The sequence below is a fragment of the Haemaphysalis longicornis genome, unplaced genomic scaffold (assembly GCF_048455015.1).
Source record: "Haemaphysalis longicornis isolate Haplotype H1 unplaced genomic scaffold, Haemaphysalis longicornis Haplotype H1 scaffold_7, whole genome shotgun sequence".
Lineage (NCBI taxonomy): Eukaryota > Metazoa > Arthropoda > Arachnida > Ixodida > Ixodidae > Haemaphysalis > Haemaphysalis longicornis.
The window spans coordinates 58,748,277-58,772,512 of record NW_027526422.1 but is presented as its reverse complement, the minus strand read 5'-3'; the positions used below and the strand labels follow the sequence as shown (position 1 = coordinate 58,772,512).

General features: G+C 48.1%; 1 long non-coding RNA gene and 1 other non-coding gene across 2 annotated transcripts; both read left to right on the top strand.

The window, feature by feature from the left end:
- Nucleotides 1–404: 404 nt before the first annotated feature.
- LOC144144353 (uncharacterized) lies at nucleotides 405–13,061 on the top strand. Its single transcript, XR_013317224.1, has 4 exons — nucleotides 405–650; nucleotides 1,054–1,129; nucleotides 11,576–11,674; nucleotides 12,913–13,061. It is a non-coding gene; the product is annotated as an uncharacterized LOC144144353 (long non-coding RNA).
- Nucleotides 13,062–17,699: 4,638 nt separating this feature from the next.
- On the top strand, nucleotides 17,700–17,772 carry Trnak-uuu (transfer RNA lysine (anticodon UUU)). Its single transcript has one exon. It is a non-coding gene; the product is annotated as a tRNA-Lys (tRNA).
- The last annotated feature ends 6,464 nt before the right edge of the window (nucleotides 17,773–24,236 follow it).

Below are 24,236 nucleotides of genomic sequence, written 5' to 3'. Positions count from 1 at the left end.
TGAGAAACTTTCGTTACTGCAGAACGTGAGCTCGCGGCTAAAGCGCAAGACCGTTTTGATTTTGGGGCAAAAAAAAAAGCAGTTTCTGCAGGGCTAGGTTGAGTGATATATAGTGAATCAGTCAGTCAGTCACCGCTTTTTATAGATATAGTTTACGATATACGATGCTACTATCATTGACCGACATTTTGCCTCCAACCTCCTCACAGCGCTGTCTTTTTAAAGCCTAAAACTGTCACGACGATTCTTTCACACCTGTTGACCCGTTCTGAGCCTGACAAGTCACCGGGAAACAATCCACGTGCTCCGAAAGCGAAGGTCGACAGTTTGCAGACAATCGGATTCCGCGGAGTCCTAACGCCGCGTAAACTTTCCCGCGTGATGGCATATACCCATGACACCATTTTGCGTACTCACGCACGGACAAAAAGTGCGCCAAACGTAGAAAATGTTTTAAAGTAGCGAACTGACACTCGAAACGCTCTCCTCGGGACATCAGCACGGAATACGTTGTTTAGCTCACGCGCGCAGTTCAAGAAAAGAAAAGTAACAGAGTTCAAGGTTTGGAATATTGTTCCCTTCAAACCTGTTTTAGAAACGGAGCACACACGACCCCTTCCTGCCGTGCTCTTCAGTAGTTCTTATTCTAGGTAAGACTTTTTGGATGCCCAGTTTTTGTGATACCCTTTTGTAAAGCTTTTGCGATGCCCCCCTCCTGTTATTGAAAAGGTTTCCAGGAATAGTTTAATATGAAAGAATTACCTGAAATAGTGGCAGTGTGTTACGAAGCCCTTTTTTTAGTTTGTTAGTTTTTCAGGGAAATGCCCATTAGGTTAAATCACTTACTCCGAAACAGAGAATTTACATCAACGCATGTAAGTTCGGATGTAAGTTAAAGGGGGGTGGTTTGAGCTGCCAGAAGGTATGACCCTTGTTATCCGATACTTTGAAAGCCCCCACAAAAACGCAAAAATGAATTAGACTTCATCAATGTCGAAGTGTTCGCCTGTCAAAAGAATGCTCGATCTGTGAGTTCCCGTTTCTCCATTCCAGGTTTACGCCATGGGCTTGAAGCATATTTGTGTACCCATCGTCACGCTTTTGGCCGTCATGGTCATTATGTCTCAAGGTGAGGTTCTTGACATGGCATTTGCTTTAATAATAAAAACTCACAGGCCGAGGGGATCGTACTAAATTTTTTTCAAAGCGAAGCTTATACGATTAGGTTTCCGTGTTTTTTCCGTGAAATTTGCGAGCAAAAACTTTGGAGGCCCTACGTGCCTTCGAAGCGCGAGGCGTTCTTTAGCGCGAGGCGTAGGAGAACGAACGTCCCGGTGTGTGTGGTATTCGCACGCGGTCGCCATTAAAGTCGAACGCCGTTCAAAACATGACTTAGACCTTAAGCTGCTTAAGCTTATATGTCTCCTTAGTTGGATAACCATTTTGCCTAAATTGGTTCAGTAGATCAGTAGAGTCAAGATAAAAGTGTGTGCGTGTATGTATGTTATTTTTCTTAAGGATGACCGACGTTAACGGTAACAAGAAATAAAATTTGCTCAGCTTCCACCTAATTTTGTGTCACCCCTACGTTGTGTGCTAAAAAGCTTCTACAGTAAAAAGAATAGGGCGCGAAACAGACAGAGGCGAAGGCAGACAAAAACGATATATATACAGGCGGCTTTAAATGTCGTCTGTGTCTACCTTCGTCTTCGTCTGTTTAGCGCCCTGTTCTTTTTACCGCAGAAATGAACCAACTCACTTGACAAGTTCTGTTAAATAGCCTCGCATGGTCGTCCACCTTCACAAAGGGGGATGGCTCGTGGTTTTTGTCTTTTTTGGAGCTAAAAGTATCCGTTAAATACATGCGTGAGTCGGTGCCATGGTTTCCTGCTGAGGCAATTGTTTCCTAACCTGGTTTTCAAAGCCGATGTATTACCGCTCCAACAAAAAACGAAAAACGAAAAACAACGTTACAGTCATGCCCGTTTTTAAGAATGGGGACCGAACATGAATTTCTGATCATGAACCTATTTCAACCCTCCAATTTTTAGCAGTGTAAGCGGTGAAATAGAAAAACAGTGCTCTCCGCCCAAAGGATAGTAAAGCGAAGCTGTTAAAATACCAGTAAAAATGGTACTCAAAATGTATGACAAACGAGCTTCTAATTACAATTGGACAATACTCATTTTACTAGCGTATGGGCCGGGGCGCAGTCCAAGCGAGTGCAAGAAACAAAACGTTGTTTCTAATTTCTGATTTGGCATACTTCTGAGTTAACTTGTTTTTATGCTAGCAGAGAAACACGGGGCTGCCGATTTCACGGTGGTTTTGTGATGAAGCTGGAGAGACTTAGGAGCGATGGTTTCATGTTACTTGAATCGAAAAAAAAACTTTTCAAGGTTAATCAGTCGTTTGAACAATCAAACGACTTATTTCTAGTTGATTTCGGTAATACACGAGTCATATGTGAAGAAAGTCCCCCCAAAATACAGCGACGCACAATAGAAGCGATTCTGTATTTTCTATTCTGCCTCGCCGCCTTTTTCCGCGCCTTTTTTTCCATAATGTATCAAAAACCCAACTCGCCCAACTTTCTGCCATGCGCTAGTTACGGCCATTTTCTGTACCAATACACTCATCCCGTAGAAGCAGCGGATCCCAATTTCGCAACGTTTACAGCTCTACTGGGAACTAAATAAATAAAACTTGGCGCAATGATCAAGTCGTCTTAGTGGTTAATTGAATCGTGAATTGTGTCTAAAATATCTACATCAGATTGAAAGCCACAAAACTTTCGCAAGAAACTTGGCTGCCGCGAAGCGCATTCTGCTGCTGAACTAAATTCGTCACTGAAAAGCTAAAAATGAAATTGATGAAGGAAAATTAAGCTGGAGCCATTTTACTTGATTTGACCAAGTTTTCGATTGTATTAATTGTAGAACTTCTCGTCACCAAACTTGATCCTGGCGCTAATTAATCAAACCTCTCTGATTGACGTCAAGCAGTTTAAAAAATGATAAACTTTTTATCATTTCAAATCCTCCGACAACGGCCCGCCGCAAGGCCAATACTTGGCCCTATTCTCTTCTTAATTTATTCCGAGTACTCCGGGACTACGTTACAAACCGCGAAGCGTTTAGGGACGAAGCCCCGTCGTGGCTCGGACTGTTGGCGTCTCCTGTCGTCAGCGTAAGCATATCTCATGTAGTCACGGTACTTAAATCCCGGGACATTCGTTAACGCTTCGCGGCAGAACGTAACGCGTACTAAAAAAACACTGGGACACGCCTCGCGCTGGAACGCTTCGCAACGTACACTAAAAAAACACCGGGACTCTCGTTTACCCTTCGCGCTGGAACGCTTCGTAACGTGTACTAAAAAAACACCGGGACACTCGTTTACGTTTCGCGCTAGAACGCCTCGTGCTTCAAAGACACGAGACTTTTACAGCAAAGCTGTATACCTCCATTTCCAACGGTTTCATCTCCGTGGACAAAAACGCAAAGGGGCCAAGAATACACTTATACACTGCTTGCTTCGCCCCTCCGAGGTTTCACGTTAGTGGAGATGGCCTGGGATTTTTTATGCTATCCTTAACACAACTTCAAGCTCAAATCCTGAGTACAGATTCATTAACAAAATGCACATAATACTGTTTGTGCAGTATAAGGGTTATTTAGATTCAATGAGACGAAGGTCACTCTGAGTTCTTATGCGACTCTTGTACACTGCACACAGTTCTGCAATCAAGTGTTGGCACGACGCTATATTATGTTGCCGCAGTGATGCTGTATCGTGGGCTGATTTGTCCAGTGCGTGACATTGACGTGCGTGGGACGTGGCTCACTATTGATTTTTCCAGATCGCGTTGTGGATTAGAGGGCCCCATAGATGAGTTCTTTTTTAACTCGTGCATTCAAGTTGGCTGTCGAACCACTTCCATATTGTTGTGCTTAATTTTGGGGATATGCTGTTTTTTGTATGCTCATCACGCAACAATAATATCTACTGAAATATGTAGAAATTCTTTGACTTCAAAGCTGAGCACTGGTATTGACAAAATTTTGCTTCAGTGTCACCTGAACTGCCTGAAACATCAACGTGCCCCTAAAACAACGTTTGCGATTTGTAATTTTACCGGAGGCATTTTTTCGCATGAAACGATAATCAGCATCAACGTGCGATCGCATCGTTCAAGCAGTTAATAAATGCATGTTCCTAGGTGCTACTGTTGACTTCAATGCAAAGCACATTGGGCGAATTTCATGCGTACAGTAAAACAAAAACTGCTAGAGTGGGATTGAAAGTGCTCCTGTCATTTAGTTCACCCACGTTACTTTTCTGTGCTTTTATTCGCCGTCACGTCGTATACGTTGCATATCCACATGGAATAGCGCCCATCCTCCTCATTTTGGTGTCATTACAACACATTAAAATCCAGGCAATTCGCATTGTATACCTTACAGCCGATAACGCGCTCTTGGGTATTGCGGCAGTTAAAGATGGCCTCGCAGTTCTGTCGTCTAAATTAATGAAAGACGTTATCCAGGGGGCCTGATTTTTCTCGAGGAGGCGAAAAACGAAAACGCCCGTGCGTCGAGATTTCGGCGCACGCTAAAAATCCCCAGGTGGTAAAAGTTAATTCGGAGCCCTCCACGGGACCAGGAGCAGAATTCAAAACGTAAAACCCGGAAATTAAAGCTTTTGAAATTTTTTTGCCAGTTGCAGAATAGAAAAGCCCCACTTTGTTGCTGTGGTATTTGTAATTAACTGACAGTTCCTTTACCTTAATGCAGCAAACCCATAGAGGGGATTAGTCAGGGCTTGAGAACGGCTATTTATTTAGCAAATGTAATGATGAAAGTAATATAAATTGAAAAGAGACAGTCAACAATAATCAGATTCTCTCCGTAGGGGTGAGGGCGACATAATGGAAAGATTGTTTTAACAATGGAGTCTTCCGGTGGTCGAGATAACATCGGGAATCAGGGAGCAAATTTCTTCTTTTGTGTGTGTGCGCACGAGGCTGCTGGTGCCGAACTAAAGGGTGCAGTAATTTCTAGCTCTATCTAATTTCTATCTAAAGAGCAGTCTTCTTTAACTTCTTCCACAACAATAACTGCGCACCTACATTTTACTGGTAATGCGAAGCTTATGGACAACCACGGAGTTTCCCTAGGGCTTGTTAATTCGTATTTCCTTATTTTTTCACCTGTGAGACGTTAATGATTTTACTGTGAATATGTTTTTTGTGATTTCATATGGGAGGGTCCCTTGGAGACATCGACTCTGATATATCTCCTTCTGTATTTTTCATTATACACATAAGACCAATGCACAAATAGGCTACATTCGGATTTGGAACGGAATGAATTTAAGAACAGGTCATGATTATCATGATTACTGTGTTGCCCTTGCTATTTCGTCAGCTCCCATCTTCATCAGCGATTTCGGGTTATGTATCTTTTGTGACAGCTTTCGAAACCCATATTGGCGCCTCCACGCTCTAAAAAAAAAAAATAAACAGAAAAAGACTGAGAGAGGCTGGTCGAAAATTGCTACATACGGTTTAGGTTCCTTTTAAGCGAAACATTGCACATGCCTGGAGCAGGACTGTGCCTATAGAGCTTAGAGGGAAACTGCAATTTTTTCTACGCAATGACCGAAAGGCATGGAGGTGTAGGCTCATTTATGTTAACTGCATATCTATAGGCCTAAAGCATGGTACACAACACACGCACGCACACACACACGTGCGTGCGTGAGCGTGTGCGTGTGCGCGAGTGCGCGTGTGAGTGTATGCGTGTGCGTGTGTGTGGTTGTGTGTGTGTGTGTGTGTGCATGTGTGTGCGCGTGCGCGTGTGTGTATGCGTGCGTGTGTGTGAGTGCATGTGTGTGCGTGTGCGTGTGTGTGTATGCGTGCGTGTGTGCGTATGTGTGTGCGTGCGTGTGTGTACGCGCGTGCGTGTGCGTGCGTGTGTGTGGTTGTGTGTGGTTGTGTGTGCGTGCGTGTGTGTGCGTGTGTGTGGTTGTGTGTGTGTGTGTGTGTGTGTGTGTGCGTGCGTGCGTGCGTGCGTGTGTGTGTGTGTGTGTGTGCGTGCGTGCGTGCGTGCGCGCACTAAAGTTCCGAAAGAACGCCCTCCCCCCTCTAAGGTTGAAATGTTCAGTTTATGAAAAGACCTCAAAGATCGCCCACCCCCTAAAATCGCGCTATCTTTGACGCCTTCAAAATACCGGGGAGCTCCCTCCAGGAAAACTTCCAGCGGTCGCGAACACCGCCAATGCCTCGATTTCGAGCGAAAGAGACCCATCCTGTCCGGCTTTTTTGCATAATATATCCGCAGTTTTGGGTTGCGGTGAGGCCACTTTTTTGTTTTTTGCGCACTGGACCTGATAGTTCGCCCATCGGGTTTTTTTCACTTGATGTCTCCATAGTTTGGGTGGGCGTTCTTTAGAAACGGTATATATTGCGCCGTGTTCTAAATATTTCATCGCCCGAATGAAGCGCGCCGCAGGGAACGACTGAATCGGGGCACGCAAGATGTATTGCATGCCATATGTTCAGGGGAGGTGCTATTGGTTGCACGTAAATATCGTGTGCGAATCTTCGTTCTTGCGGGACTTCAACCAGGTAATTAAATTTTTAAAAGGAGTTGCAATGGGAGGCTGCGCCATAAATCGCACTTTATGTGCACCCTTTGAATTACGTCTATATATTTTGCTACGAAGATGACAGTGCAAGGCGTCGTATTAAAAGAAGTTTATTAGAACGACCTTTTTCAATACACTAGTGGGTATCCAATCAGGTGGTACTTCTTTCATTCGGCGCTTCGGAGACGGTGTCTCCCGCCAAGATGAATGGTTCGCCCTTCTGAGTTTAATTAAAAATTTGAATCAATTTCCGCAATGAATTGTGTTATTCTTGCACGTAATTGTATTCCTCCATTATTTGTTCCATTCTCCTAGTTGTCTTTTGTTGTTGTGGTTGCTGTCGCTATTGGGTATTTTGTTCTCCTCCTTCCTTAAGGCATATAAAAGGGTTAAGCTGTACCTAAAGCCGGCCAAGAATTAATATTTTGTAACCCGGTTTGTTTGCCGATTGATTTATTGATAATGAGGTTTAACGCGCCGACGCTAAACAGGCGATACGGCGCGTCGTAGTGGAGGGCTCCGGATTCATTTCTACCACCTGGGGATCTTTAACGTGTGCGGCAATCTCGAACACACGGGCGCTTTCTCTTTTCGCTTCCAGCTGAAAAGCGGCCGCCACGGCCGGGAATCGAACCCGCGTCCTTGGGCTCAGCAGCACAACGACTTAGCCATTGAGCCACCGCGGTGGGTTATTCGCCGATCCCCTGATTTGTTATATGTCTTCGCCGCGTGGGCCTGCAAATCTGACGCCTTCCATCTCATCACCTCCCTCGACCAGTGGGAGAGAGGAGGTGAGAAACGTTTATTAGAAAAAAAAAATTGCTGCGCCTTAGCTCAACCAACCTTGGATATGCAACGCAGAAGCTTGGCTTAGTCTAGTTGAGTCTTTGTTTCGCTTGGTTAACCTTTGATGTAGCTGTATTGCCGACCACGGCTCAATGCCGTTTGGTCCCGTGCAACGCTCACAGAAGTAAACCCTCCTCGCTTTCATTCGCGGCGAACGCGGTGTTCCTCTTCGCCGGGCGCAAGACGAGTCACGTAGCCCAAGACGACCCAGCGGCGCATGCGTGGGAGGCGGCGAGGTTTGTCGGCTGCCGATCAGCTGAGTACCCGCAACCGCGGCGGTCGCCGCCGCTAGTTGAGCAGAATGACTGAAAACGGGGCCTTGTGCGCCGAAAGCGGGCCCGGCGAACCACGCGATACGCTTCAAGGGTTGTGTCGCAGGGTCTGCGTCTGCGGTCAAAAGGTGAACTTGCGCATCCGCGGCTAAACCGCTTTACGAAAGTAGTAATGTTTTGCTTTAAAAAAATAGAGGTTTCACGATTTTCCTAGGGGTGGTGCCCTTCTTCCAGAGCCCCAAACTCTTCTGCTCCGCTGCGGGCTCGAAAGCAGCGCTGGGTTACTCAAACCTTGATCTACAGAAGGCGCTCACGGGTGGGGCAGCAATAGTCGCCGAAGCACTACGGTCTTCGGCCACCAAGCTGCGTTAACCCTTGGTTAAAAAAAATCTCTCTCTCTCTCTCTCTCTCTCTCTCTATATATATATATATATATATATATATATATATATCTCTATCTCTCTCTCTCTATCCCGCGAGCGCGCCGCAGATAATTATCATCATCGTCGTCGTCGTCCCATGATTTGTCGCCCTTTTTCTCGAAAGGTTGATCCGCAGCATAATCTTGGGGAGGCAAGTGGGGTTAAATGCCCTGGAACAGGTTGTTCCCGGCGACAAATTCTAAGAGTCTTCGGTGCTACGACCCAAAGAGGCACAGTTTGCGGCCGATTCGTCAGCTTGGTTACAGTTCGCAGACCAGGAAAGCCAACGAAATTGCCGCTTGCCGATCCGAATGTGGAACAACATGGACAAGTGGGCCCAAACGGTCACCGTAGATTCCCTGGCCACGTGTTGCCGAGTGCTGGTGCGAGGGCCGCAGCGAAACGAATCCGTGGAAGCGCCACGTCCTCAAACGCTGGTGAACAATGTTCCTTACGACACCCCCCCCCCCCTCCCCCTCTCCCCACAGGAAGGTTCCACACACAAGGTTGAATAAATACATGAGTGGAGAGCCGCAGTTATTTTTTTTTTTTTGTAATGATAAACGTTCATTTCTCATTATTTGTCGATGGACGATGGGGAAATTGAGTCCAGAGGAAATGAAGGCTGCGGAGGCATCGTGAATGGTATACTTGCCGAGGCGTCGGTCTATCGCTGTACAGGAGTTGGCGTCCTGGTGTCCCAGATTATATTTACGTTGAATTTGAGTGAATGGCTTCTGCCAAGTGTACTTGGCATATCATAGTATAGCATAGTATAAAATGGCGATATATCAAATAAAACTGCGTAAGAATGGTTACAATGGTAACGTCATAGTAACGTAATCAAACAACGGTCAAATATGGGGACGCAGTGGTGGATACACATAACAAATAAAAAAAAAGACAGAGTAGTTGAAATGGTGAAGTCGCTGCAAATGGTTACAAACAGCAGTCTTGAACAGAATGGCGTCGGAGATAGCAGTTACACAGACGGGAAGGTGGTTCCACTCGCTTGCAGTCTTCGAAATGAATCCGTAAGAACCGAACGAAGAACCTAATACAGTCGAACACGGATATATCGAACTCCAAGGGGATCGCGAAATAGTTCGATATATGAAAAATTCGATATAAAAAATATGGGCTCTGAGACCTCACCTATGACGGACGATCACTTACCGATCGGCGCATTCATGAATGACAACCAATTCCGCACTCACGACGCAACAGGACGCTTTATTTCCGTAAAAAAAAAAATCGCTGATCTTGGCCTGCTTCTTCGTCCTGGAAATGAAATGAAAGACGCTGATCTCGATCTTCTCGAGCCTGTCCAGGTGCGACAGCCCAGTTCCTTCCATGTCGTCGCAACAACGGCGAATCAAGCTGAACGCAGCGGCCACTTCACCCGCGGAGTACGATCGTGTAGCCGCCTCCTCGTCCGGACGATCTTCGCCGCTCGAGCTATCGGCCTGGGCTCCTGCGACCACAGCCACGATATCCTCGTCACCGAGGCTCGCAACAGCCTGAACATTGGTGTCAGCGTTCACGAAGTCGTCGGCAGACACTCCGGCTGGAACAGCAGCCGGGAAAAGGGATGACAACTCACGAAACGTGTCGCCCATGCACTCGTTGTCGTCGTCGCCGTCTTCGCAAGCTTCGGAAAGTTCGGCCGTCACAAAGCCTGCTTTCCGGAAGCAGTTGGCCACAGTCTCCTTCTTCATGCCGTTCCAAGCACCTGTCATCATATGTATGGCCCCCAGTCGGGGCATCCCTACCTCGCACTGCCACATTTTCCCAGCGTTCGGGCTTGTGTGACTAGAGAGATTTAGCATACCGGGCTCCGTCCGCTAACGCTACGGCGGCCGGTAGGGGGGCCCGACTGGGCAACGCAAATTCCTTCCGGTAGGGGGGATTAGTTCCGCGATCCAGTCTTCGCCATGCCCGCGCATTCCTTACATCCTCCTCAACCTTAATCGGGGGTGCAGCGACCGTCGAAGAGCACCTTCCAGCTCGCGCGGCGTTCGATATACCTAATGTAGGGAAAAATACGGTTCGATATAAACGTACGAATTCCTATACTTTTACACAGAATTTTCAAGGGGACAATTTATGAGTTCGATATAGACAATAATTCGATATACCCGTGTTCGATATATCCGTGTTCGACTGTATACCCGATCCAACCGAAATAATAAAATAGTTCGCTAAATCACAATTACACGCACTAAAGATTGCCACGTCCAAATCGAGCATGCTTTCGAAGCTGCTAATTATCGAATAGTGCGGTCGAATTTAACGAACAGCGAAGCATTTGAAGGAAAGCAGAGGTTGAAATTATTCTTCGAAGTTATGAGGCGCCAAATGAAGATAAACAAAGACAAGTACGTACAACCTCCCCCAAAACGAGGTGCTTGATTCAACCACCTGTGGTTCGTCTCGACCTTTTTGAGCCTGTCCTCGCCTTGTCGGTGAGCAGAACCCGTCGTGGTATCCTGCACGGCACGCCACCAACTTATGGTGGATTTTTTGGGTGCTGTTGCAAACCGTATAGGATTTTAGCTCTGAATTTAGCGACCCGAATTACACACGGTCGGGAATTACGACCCGAACTGCACTCTTGAACACTGCAAATACACTTGCACGATCTTCAGATTACACGGCCGGGGACATACAAGCCATGTATTACATACGAGAGCAAGACAAACTGCGAAATACTGTGAATATCACAGGCAGCTGGAGGCGTAGACTCGACCTCGGCCACCCCTGCTTCAGCTTCTCGAGGTTATCGCGCATACATCGTCGTGTTAGTGTAAGATTGAACACAGAAGGAAAGAATCATAATATGGCAAACGTGATTTTTCATCTTGTATGACTCTGGTGATATTGAACGGATTCTAAAAATTCTTGCGGCAGGAGATTTGTGGCCCTCCACCAAAGGCATCCCGAATGGTCGGCGGAAAGTGTTGCGAAGTTTCTCTAAAGCAGCAACACGCACATTTTTAAAATTTAAAGAGCGCCCTGGCGGAGTGTGTCTCGGTGTTACTAAAGTTATCACAGCGTTGCTGGGGTTACTGGAGATATAGATGCACTGCGTTCCCATACATTTACATGATATTGGCTAGGAAATTTTAGAGCTATTCGATATAAGCCATAATGCGAAATATTCGCGTTCGATACAGTAAAGCGGTTCGACCGTACTGTCAGAATTTTCCCACGTCTGGTGCAGCGGAATTTTTGAGAGGGGCATTGTGCGTTAGAGCTATTGTCCGGAAATATTTGAGGTTCTTGAATCTTTCTGCGCCAAGCATGCGGCGTTTTATTGTTGCAGGATGTATTTAACGCTTATGACCACTGAGTCAATGACAACTTGGGCCGCTTCGGGCGCAGGATTCTTCAGCTGGGGCAGTTGCCGGGTGTCCTTGCCGTGCCGTTGCCCGTGCGAGCTGGGTCTCGAGCACCCCAGTCTATGCGGGATCTGCGTCTGCCGTGAGTATACGCTATACTTCGTGACTCCGAGAGCCGATGCCTTCATTGGGCACAAGACGAAGGATTGTCTTGTCCTTTCAGCACCATTCGCATGCCTTGCGCTATATAGCGAACGTGTGATACGAGCATGAACGACACCAACTATCGGTCCGGTCTCTCAACTTCCGCTGGTGAAATGGGCCGTTGCAGCAGGAGTCTCTAATGGCATTCTGAACTGAGGACTTCTACCTACATTTTGATGCTCGCGACAAAGTTTATTTTCACTCCCTCTCCCTATCTCTTGCACCGAAGGGCGGCTTTCATTCACTCATTAATTCTGGTTTATTGCCTGCCCAAAACAGCACTAGGGCTATCACAGTGGCGAACTTCGTAACAATAAAAAGAATGAGTATTTGTAACAATTCACAAAGATTTCCTACAAGCACACGTCATAACTGTGGCACAGTTGGGTAAAAGGTAAACATGCATGTACGACAGAAGCGCAGGTAATTACATTAGAAACACATTTTTCACATCACGATAGAAAGCAGTGGGAGGCGTGAAAAAATCAGCCTCCGGAAATACAGCATCGCGCAAAACTCGTAGCCGCGTTTAAAGCGCTGGGGAACATGCAAAATAACGCTGACGTGTATCAAGATGACCATTTTTGACTTGGTACTAAAAGAAATGCGCGCATGCACTCCGTACAGATGATTTACCAGCGAAGCTGCAACGTGTGGCCATTGCCGCGTTGACGCTACTCTGCCCGCACGCAGTAGTTCGCTGCGCGCGCGCTCTGCCGCGCAAGAGACTCTTTCTCGCTTCCTCCAACGCGTCGTTCCCACTTACCGGTGTCGGCAGATGAGAGGGTGTAGCCACGTCATCTACAAACCCAGCCAAATATCCTTCTATTACTTTTAACTCCTTTCCAACCTGTTTTTTTTTTTTTTCGCGCATGCGCATGGGGTCCCGCCGGAGAAGTTTTCTACGTTTTCGGGGCCTCTGGATTTTTCTTTCGCGTAGCCATACAAAGCTTCGCTTTAAAACGTGACGCCACGACAACGCTGGGGACCGTTTAGGTTTCTGTGACCAGTTTTATTCAAATTAGCTCTGTACAAAGAGACCATTTTGACCATCCTCATTTAAATTCTCTAACACTCGTGTCCTGATCCCACTAACTATTTCTTGTTTTCCTAAAGGTATTCGTCTAACCCTAAAGCAGTTCTGACGCCCAGGTGTTTCGCCCCTTTTGTCCCCAGTCCCGCAGTGCCCGATATGTGCGTCGGCCTGCTACTTCCCAGCGAACGGACGTCCCTGCCCGCCCTGCGCACCCGCCAGCTTCTGCTACAACTGACTGCCTCCTGGTACGAACCTGTTGCCGAAGATACGGGGAAATAAATAAAAATTTGTTCGCAATTCTTCCGGCATGTATTTCTGACGTGATGCACTCTTAAGAAAAATGCTAGTAAAAAGGTAGTAGCGGGGTATTTACTAACTCCTTACGAACTTTACTACCCCCAGAATGGTTCGTAGGTTCTGCCACTAAGTATGGTACCTAAATGCTATGGTTACTACCGCGCACTTAGTAACTGCTGCTTGTTTGATACTAACATTCATTGACAGTAACAAAATTTAATGATTTATTGAACATAATAACCACAACACTTTTCCCACCCCAAATTGCGATTAAAAAGCTTTTGCAAATCCACATGCTGACTTATACATGGTCATAATAAAATGCATAATTCTAAAATTACCGCTAAAATATATTTGATTTTTGCGACAATACCACCGACTCTATATCACTGCGGAGGACTTTCCGCTGCTGGCTATCAAAGCAAGAAGAGCAGACAAGTTTCTAAGGTAATTAAGTTATACTCGCTCTACTCGTGCATCGCTTTGCGTTTCCTGATCAATTTACTTGTTGTCAAAGTGGGATATGCTCGTGTTGAACGTGTCTGTATCGTGCTGCGCGCCCAGCCGATCCACATTGTCACGCGTAGCTTTTTACTAGGTTATGCATCGACAGTAAAAGCTGACTGACTGACTGATTGTAGGGTTTAACACGCCGACGCAACGCAGGTGATGATGCGCGCCGCAGTGCACGCTCCGGATTAATTTAGAACCCCGGGGATCTTTAACGTGCGCCGAAATCTCGTACACAGGGGCGTATTTGCTTTTCGCCTCCCACGGAAAAGCGGCCGCCGCGGCCGGTACGCGAACAGTTAGTAAAAGCAATAATTTCCTAATGGATACTGTGACATGTAACTGGCTATAGTGTTCTGTTAGTAAGTGCCACGACCTTAGAGTATGCGGAAGTTTCGAATGATGACGCTTGCGTCAGTGGCCTACAGCTACGGACGCAGAAGCAGGACGGGTGCAAAGTATATTGGCGAGCACGGCAGGAGAGGGAGTTTCACGTCGTATGATTCATTTGTATCGCCTACGGCTTCTGGCAGTGTTTTGCGCTTGCATACGGAAAAAAAAAAGACGGGACGTGAATTCGAGACACATGACGTACGTAGCTGCTCAAAACTGCATAAATATTCGTGCTTTGCATGCTGTATACAGGCAAGACCCGCTTCACGGGCCTGACGTATACGAGACAGGAAAAAGTGTTTGTACAATTGAGTGGTGCGTAAAGTTGAGTTTCGGAAGAGCCAAGGCCTGTTACCAGACAATCCCAGCAAAAACGGCCGAATTGTCGGGCAGCACTAACAATTGGTGCCAGAAAAATAATGCCGTGGGTGAGTATACACTTACAGCGTCAACATCTTGGCAGCAGCGCGAAAAAGACCGAACTCAGAACACCTCAACCAACGGGCATGCAAGTGTCTCCTACCAAGATGCAGTACCTGAGTCATTTGGGCTCTGAAGCTGAGCGTACCCAGGTCCATCTTACCCTGAATGGAAACGCCATATCGCGACTGACAGACCGCTGGAAGCGAAGACTAGGCATTCCCTTTTAGGAGAGTGGCACTCCCAACGAATGGCTATCAATACTGCACGTAAGTAAAGAGGATCGGCAGCCGCTTCGGCGGTACTTGCACCGAAGTATTGCGAAGGCTTGTTGTTACCACGGTCCTCACAGCTAAGGCGTGCTACGGAGTCATGGTCTGACCTAACCAAGGCACAAATGCTCAAGCTAGAAGTCTTGCACCGAGACTCCAATCGGGGGGACACCGGCCTCCCACGCCACACAAAAGTTGAGGACCTACATAAGTACGCTCGACAGCCCTTCTTGGAGGCCACGCTCATTGGAGGCATTGGTGTGGCCACGAGGCCACAGCAATGCCTCGAGGCGAACTATAACGAACGCTGGCACGCGTATCATACGCTTTGCTGATGAATGGGTCCGTCCCGAGCTACCCCCACTACAGCTTATGACACCACCGTGGGAGGACACGCTTGTTACTCGACCAAAACCACTGCCACGGAGACATAACAAGGAGCGTCACACGAAGGAACGGGAGGCTTGTGCACAGCACCAATGATCCCAAGCTTCAGGCAACTACCGTTTACACGGATGCCGCTTAGAATGAGGAGACACGGGAGGCCACCCTTGCAGTGGTCACACCCTTGGGTCATATAGAAGTTCACAGGCCTACAAATATCACGAGCCTACAAGCACACAACTAGAACTCCATGCCTTGTGGCAGCCGACACTCGTGGTACGCACCGAGGCGGCGCGCTCACTGTGTACGGCACGACAAAAAAATTTCACCATCTTCCCGTAGGGGAACCCTGAGTAGTATGCGAAGCAGCCATGGGGTCGACTCAAGTTCCCATTAGTTTTCAGTTCGTCGTTTCCGTTAAGTTGAGGTTCGTAGCTACCGCTATATTTACCGTTTGGCGGCAAGCTTCTTGGCGGCATTGACGTTTCCTTTCCGCTTCGCGAGCCCGAGCTTCTTGACGGTGTTTACGGCGCCCTTCAGCTTCCCCAGCCCGCAGCTCAGGATCGTCTTTGCGACGTTGACGTGCCGCTTCAGCTTCCCGAGCCCGAAGTTCAGGATCTGCTTGCCGGCGCGACCATAAGCTGCTTCGCATCTAAAAAATCACCATAATGTGCGACAACACAGGAGCCATCAAACGGCTTCGAGGACCAAGGCAACGTTACTAGAACAGTAACGTTGGACCAAGCATCGATGGTTCAGTGTGTCACCTCATTAAGAAGTAGTGCAGAGCACCAGGAAACAACCGCAACGTCCAGGTATGCATCGACTGGGTCCCGGGAGACGCGGGTAGCCTCTGAAACGTGTTTGCTCACGCGACAGCGAGCGCGCACAATTTTACTCTCCCCTCGATTCCCGAACACCTGGTGCCACCACTGATTGATGTCGACCCCGCAAGCCTCGTTGCACACGAGAAAAAAACGAAGAAAGGCAAACCTGCGAGACATGACTTCCTACAATGAGCACCCTTCTACAAAGGGCTTCCCCAGAGGGACTCAAGTTCTAACCTACAAGGCCCGAACAGTGGCTGCCCTTACCGAGGATGTGCTGCACAGGTGGCGCTCCTACGTAATAACCCAGAAAGACGCGACGGCTCCGCCGCTCTCATCGACCCAATGTACCCCTGCCCGTACTGCAAGGTACTCCACTGTCAAGCAGGGCATTCGACACCTCCTATGGTATACTGTGGGGGCCTCCGTCAACTTTGAGCCCGAGAAGCCCAACAGGTGCCATCATAAGAAGAGTGGACGACGCCCACGAATCCCAGTCATGCCAAGGAGACATTACTATCCCTGTGGGAGTTCGCAAAAGAATCAGGCGTAGCCAGAAGAATTTAGGGCCTACAGGAGCCGGCGTGGAGGCACTTTGTGCGGAAGGCGCAGCGGGCAGTGGCCACGCTTGACGGGCCTGATGCAGCCTTTGAGTTTCGCGATGCACTGGCGCGGGGATCGCGAGCTCTCAAGAAGTTTAGGGTACACCAGCAGAGGAGATGGGACTCGATTTGAGTGCTTGAGTCGGGGAAGCACTATAGTCCACCGCTGCCTACTGACGACGTTCCTACATTGATTGGATTGAATAAAATTTATTCAAGCCGGCAGAACGACATTTTTACGCGCCGCGACGCGGGCCTCGGCGTCGTCCTGGTGGCTACTCATCCGAGACGTGAGCTCACCGTTTCCGACTCGCGAGTCTCATGCCTTGCGAGCTCCCGCAGGACCTGCTGGACGGCCCAGTGTTGATTTTCGTAGGTGTAGCTCCTTGCGGGGCTTCTGAAAGCCGTTGAGAGATGGTTCTTGACGTCGCATCCATTGGGTTCGTGACACAGTCTCATAAGATGTGCTTCTGGTCTGCAGTCTCCCTGCAGCAGAGCTGGCACTTGTCAGTCGGGTGTGCCTCCGGGTACATTCGGTGCATCAGAGCCGGGTTGGGTAGGGACCCGGTTTGAAGCTGCCTTAGTAGCACTGCTTCCGCCCGGCTGAACCCCGGGTCCAGAGGTGGGAAGGTCCTGCGAGCCAGGCGGATAGGCTTTGGTGATTTCCCCATAGTATGTCATTCGGTCCTTAGCACCGAACCACGTTGGACGGTCAGTTGCAGAAACTCCATCCCCATCCCTTTGCTCCAATCCGGCTCCCTCCAAGCAGTTCAAATGTCACCGCAGCCCTTTTGGCAATCTTTCTAGCATAAATCTCTCCAGCACTCTGTGGCTTCGCTAGTATTACCCCTCGAAGGGATGTCGCTTCCCTAGAATAACATCCTGAATTTTGGTTCGAGCAATTCTCCAATCCGCGTATTTTTCTGTGTGCATATGGTACCTTGTTCTCTGAAACATATGCAATGGCGTCATGTGGCTCTGTATCTATATTTGCAAATAAAGTTACTGTAACAAAAAAAAATATTTATCGGGTCGGTTGTCTTTTGCTTGCACCTTCAGTCTCGTTTCAAGCTACACTGAAAGGCGTCAACCCTTTCCACGTGCACCCACCCTCCCCTCTTTCCGCCATGGGTCAGCAATGGACAAAGATCCCCCATCACTTTTTTTTTTTGTTTTTTTACAAAATCGATGTCAACGTACACTAACTATGGCTGCACCATTCGCCCGGATAGCTCAGTCGGTAGAGCGTTAGGCTTTTAACCTAACGGTCCGGGGTTCGAGCCCCCGTTCGGGCGCTGTTTTTCTTTTTTGTTGCTTAAAAATTGCTCGCGCTGTATTTGCCGCGGCCAGTGCGACGAGGTTTCATAATTTCCTTTGAGATTTATTCCCGGCAATTTTGTAATTATGTTCACGCATGCACACTTCACGTGCAATGCGAACGTTTTTTCTTCGATCTCCTATCGACGCATAAGGAGGCTTTACTAGCGGAATTCGGAATAACCTCTGGGACATTTTCTGTCTTGGTTAGCTATTGCTTTGTGAGACTGATGTAATCAGCGAAATTTCTTTTCGCGAGAAGTACTTCAATTCGGACGACAGCTCCGCCTTAACCGTAAATGTGTTTGTGCATGACAAATGTTTAGGAAAAATAAGGTTAAGTTTGATTTTTACATTGGGCAGCAGTATCGGGTTCGCGCGAAAACAAAGGAGGCTAAATCATTACGCCCGCACTTTATTCATATTGCCACATATAACGTCAGGTCTTTGTGCAAGACAACGAGGTGCCCTTAGCACTAACCACTCATACTCAGAAACTGTGTATCGAGCACTATACTTGGTGACAACTTAAGAACGGCACCGGAAGTTGCCGCTGTGCCTTATCACCATAGCCGGATGTTTCTCCGCGAGGCGCAAGTAGGGCGTTACTGGGAATATTTTGAACATGGCGTGAGCCGTTCCGGTGATTTTTTGGTCTTAATATGCTATAAACGACTCCAGTGACGACAAGCAAACTGCGTGAGACAAGGCAGACGATATCACGCATTCATAGCAAACCCCTTTCAAAACGCGCGCGCACTGACGTAACCAGTCCGGCGCTTTGGCGGAGTGATACACTACATGAGGTGGTGCCGTTCTTGAGTTGTAACCGAGTATGAGCACTGTTATTCTAACGGAACGTACAGGTTTAAAAAATAAAATAAACTGAATTGATTGATTTATTGTTTTGGTTGTTATTGTTTCCGTTGTTGTTGCTGCTGCTGCTGCTGCTGCTGCTGTTGTTGTTGTTGTTGTTGTTGTTGTTGTTGTTGTTGTGTTTTCGTTTATTTCATAGCCTCGAGGCTTAGTGGATGCGAAGCGAGTTCGAGCTATATCTAGGAAGCTAGTTTAGCCTCCCGGATATGATTTTGCAAGGAACGGTAGGCAGGATCATGGAGCCAACGATGGTAACGAGTGACTTGCCGCAAATGTAGCCTGCCACCACCGCATGTTTCCTTCGAGTATCCTCGGTTCCAGGGAATGTCAATAATAGACGGTGAAGGTCTGCCGGAGTCGCTGCATCGAAACTGGCCCGCAAAGATCCAAAACTTGGCGTACAGCGCTGATTTATATATTGGATCATAGCCAATGGACGTAGGAACAATTTGTATACCTTAGAATCCTTAAAATAATTTTTAGGCTCAGTACAATCGACTATATACGTTGTTTATATACCTATCTGCATTTTTTCTTATTATTTGACCGATGAACTGTAAATAATTGCACCTTTCACAAAACTGCCGTTATGTGTTTATAAGAGAAATCTACAAGCTACAATTTCATGCATAGTAAGGCTAAATGTGTCCACTAGCTCAAGAGAAAAAAATAGTTTTGTGGAAGCACTCAAAATCGGCCGTTTTTCCGCCGTAGCGAAAGAGTGTTCAGATATCCGCCACCGCGCATAGGCGCAGAGTTTTAATATCACACACACACACACACACACGCACGCACGCGCACACACACACACACACGCACACACACACACACTCACACGCACACACACACACACACTCACACACACACACGCACACACTCATACAGACACACACACGCACACACTCACACAGATTGATTGATTGATTGTGGGGTTTAACGCGCCGACGCAACGCAGGCGATGAGGCGCGCCGTAGTGGAGGGCTCCGGATTAATTTTGACCACCTAGGGTTCTTTAACGTGCGCCAAAATCTCGTACACATGGGCGTTTTTGCTTTTCGCCTCCATCATAAAAGCGGCCGCCGCGGCAGGGAATCGAACCCCGACCTCGTACTCAGCAGCGCAACGCCTTAGCCATTGAGCCACCACGGCGGGTACACACACACACACACACACACACACACACACACACACACACACACACACACACACACACACACACACACACACACACACACACACACACACACACTCCCACACACACACGCACACACACTCACACGCACACACACTCACGCGCACACGCACACACACTCACACAGACACACGCACACACTCACACACACGCACACACTCACACACACGCGCACACGCACACACACTCACACAGACACACACACACACACACTCACACACACGCACACGCACACGCACACACACACGCACACACGAACACACGCACGCACGCATATGTGTGCATGTGCGTGCGCGTGTGTGTGCGTGTGTGCGTGCGTGGGCCTGGCATAACAAAGTGACCGACCTGATTAAACCTTTTATTTTAAACATTTAAACATTTTATTTTACCAACGTGTAACATTTATAACAGTAAATTTAATTCCACTGCATTAGTGCTGCAGCCACTAACTCAATGAATACGAGGCAGGGCGTATTGGGTGGCCTCCTGGTTCATTTTGGCCACTTTCGGATTTTTTGTTGCGCACCGGACATGAACAATCAAATCACGGTACACGATTCGGAGAAGAACTAACAATTTTTTACCGGTTACGGAAAAAAAGCTTGGCTCGGGTATGGGAACACTCGGCAGATTCTTCGCAAAAAGAAGTTTTTGGGCCCGAATACGCAATTCATGCAACGGAGACACGGGAAAGGATTTTCGAAAGGGATTTGAAAAGACGCGCGTTTTGCTATGCCTGTATTTTGAAACTTTCCGCATTTGCCGATGCGCATCGAGGCTTGGATGAAGTTATTTTGGAAGGCGTGACGCGGCTTTTGAGGACGGAAATAAAGGGAAGAGGGAAATACTTTATTAAATGGGATGGAGCGTGGCTTGGGAATAAACACTTGATTACGGACGTAATTGATGAAGAAAAAAACACCGTGCCCTGTTCAAGAGACACTTAATTGCTAAGTTGCTTAGTCGGGTCTCTTAGTTGCTAAGCATTTTTTAACGTTTGCAAGAATATAAACTGCCAAGCATATCTCCTTCCTTATTTGACCGCCGTTATGCATCCCATTTCGGTCTAAAACCTACGGCGGAGCTCCTGGAGCTGTACGTAGATGTGATGAGACTAACTCATCAGTACCACGTTTTTAACTCGAAAGTGTTTTATGCCGGGGTGCACCAAGATCTCACTGACGTCATAACCGTCATGTAAAAGACGACGCCAGAAAAATGTGCGATTGACGCGGCGGCGCCCGGATTCGAGCCCGCGAACTCTCTCGCCTCTCGCCGCAGCGGGAGAACCCGCCATATATCCTTTAGAAGAAGTGACAACTGGGCTAGTTGGTAATACATATGGGACATCTTGAAGGTAGCGCTCTTAAACATGGACCCTAGCGAAAGGAACGACAAACCACAGCGATGACTCAAGACTGATTTTTTATTAGAACAGACACACACTTAAAAACTACAACCTAAACCCATGTGACCAGGCATCATACATACGTCATAATCCAGCGTATCATTTACAAAACATGCCAGGCATGAAACAGACTGTGTGGATGAAGGCGCGTGTTATATTTACGTTACAGAGCGATTTAAAAAAATTCTCTTGACATGAGAGTGAATTTGAATTTTTAAATTGCTCTGTAAGTACTAAAGACTAAAGCGGCACATAGTGTTAGAATGTGAGGGTATCCATCCAAATCTACATGAGGGAAATATTCGGTTTCCAGAAGCTCTAGATTTTAAGAGTAGCACAGAGGAAGTTAACTTCAAGGCTGTTGAGGGGACGAAAAAAAGGTTCGAATGCTGGTGGACGAAAAGCAGAGAGGGGAATATTGCCTAGGACAGTTACCACCTGTAACGAAAAAAAAGAAGCATTTTGTGCCTAATAAGCTTTTAAATGCAGAGCATTTCAGTAACTCACGATGTCACCCGCGTTGACGTCCGTCGTAGTCCGCACCGTCGTTGTCCGCACCCCTCCCCCTACACTATATAAAAAAAATACTATCCGACGCCTGGTTTCGATCCCTCGACCCTGCGGGCGGAACGCAATGTACATGGCGCTCTACCCACTGCGCCACAAAGCCGACACAGAATGGGAGGCTACGAACGCGCCTTATATCCTTGACTCATTCAAACTACGTCAGGAAGCTGCTGATACAACGCATTCACTACCACCAACTCCCCAAACACTAAACGTTAACGCAATACACCCACCCCCTATGCGACGCATTTACTCGAGTCCCCCTCGCGGGGAGATGGGACCGCCAAAAACAACGCGTTGTGGACTGCGAAGTAAGGTGCCGGCACGTGCGAGAACCGCTCGCGCTGTTCGTTCCAGGCAGGGGGCGCGCGAGCACTGCGAAGGCGGGAAATTTGAACTGCTTTGGACAAACCTCCGTTAAATTCATCAAGAGAGAAATGAGACAGGGAGGTGAAGAGCGTGATCGGTAGTAGCAGTAAGCGGATAACGGTGCCACAGGCCGTTATGGCGAATCACTGCTCTGCATTTACGACAGCTTTCACGTTGAGTGGAACGGCTTTAATTTTTGTGCCTGCCCTAAGCAGCGCTATTATTAAAGGGACACTGAAGTGATTTGTAAACAATGCGGGATTACGAGCGCAAATTGCAGTCCGGAGACCCTAGACCCTGTTTCGACCACTCTGAGCGCGTTTACGCGAATTTATTTAGTAGAAAAATCAATTCGAAAATGTTGTCCTCCCCTCTGCACTCTCGCCCATTTTCTTTGGCGTTTTCGTGTGACGTCAGCAGGAGAGGAGCTGGCAATTGGCTGCGCTACTGCACGGCTCGCCGACCTTCCGCGGCCGACTCAGTCGGCCCAACGTTTAGTCCGCCGGCCGCCGACGGGTCGCTCGATTAGTTGAAACGAAGCCAGGACACGTTTGTGAATGGAAGAATGTGCCTTTCTTTACTTCGTTAGATTGTACTCTGTATCTAGCTCCAAGTCAATTGGTCGCATCACATAAGCGCTGCGCAAGCGCACATGCTACGCTTCGCTGATTGGTACGCCAGTAGGAAAATATAAGGCCTCTTGAAGGGGTAGAAGAGTCAGCAAAGTAAATATAGGTACTAAGGAAATAAAATCAACTGATATTTTTCCGTACAGCGTAAACTAGGGTGCGGGAAGCGCTTTTTTGCGCTGGGCGAACAAACACAGTGGTCAGCAGCACGACTACGCATCTGCGAACGCTTTTCCGTCTAAGAAATGCAATTGCTAGACGTGAGCTATTGTGGAAACTCGGGGGACGCTTACTGCACGAGCGCAATACAACAAATAGTCACCTAAGCTGCTTCAAATACTAAAACTAAATAAAAGTGTAAACTGGTTATACATTATATACCTTATATTTCCACTGTCGGCAGCGCTCTCTTCGCTCTACTTCAGCACTGTGGGATAGGGGAAACAATGCTGGAATGGCTAGAAACGTGTTACGCAGACATCACAACAAGCGTGATGTTGGGGGGAGCACTCGGACCACCGATAGAGGTCAGCAGGTCAGTCCGCCAGGGATGTCCAATGTCTCCTGTATTGTTCGCGCTCTATCTGGAACCGCTCTGTCGAATGATCGCTACTTCCAATTCGATCAGGGGACTGGTCCTCGGAAATGAAGAACTCCGCGTGCTAGCGTACGCGGACGACATCGCCGTCGTATGCACATCACGAACCCAGGTGAGCGAGGTCGCGGAGCTCGCACGTCGCTTCTGCCGCTTCTCTGGAGCGGAGCTAAACCTCTCCAAATCGGAGGGCTATTGGCTGGGTGAATGGGAACTCAACCCCCCCTCCCCCCCCAGCTTCTGCGGGGCTCGCTGGAAGGATACAATACACCGCTACCTGGGCGTGAAGATGGCGCTATGGGAAGCCAACGCAGCCAGATGGCGACCTAGGCTAACGGCAGCGGAGGCCAAGTTGCAACCATGGAGAACACGCCACATCGCCTTGGTCGCCAGAGCACACATCTGCAACGTCGTAGTGTACCCGCCTACCCTATACTCGGCGCGAGTCACCTCCATCGACAAGAAATCGGTGAACAAGTTGCACCGACAGTGGGCGGTCTTCGTCTGGCGCTCCTCGTACGAGCCTATGAGACGCACAAATCTCTTTTGGGGACTAGAGGCCGGCGGCCTAGGTCTGGTCCACGTGGAGATTAGGCTGACAGTCCAACGTTTTATATATTCCCGAGACCAGTCCGACCCTTTTCTCCGTGGAGCACTCCAGTCAATCGGCTCTGCCCACATATCAAAGGGGCAGGTCACAACTGTCCAACTGCACCATGGCGCGCGAGCCGTCCCTTTCTATAGAGAAATCGCTGGCGCCATCACCCTACTGGAACAGCAGTTCCCATGGGGCTATCTTCTAGCAG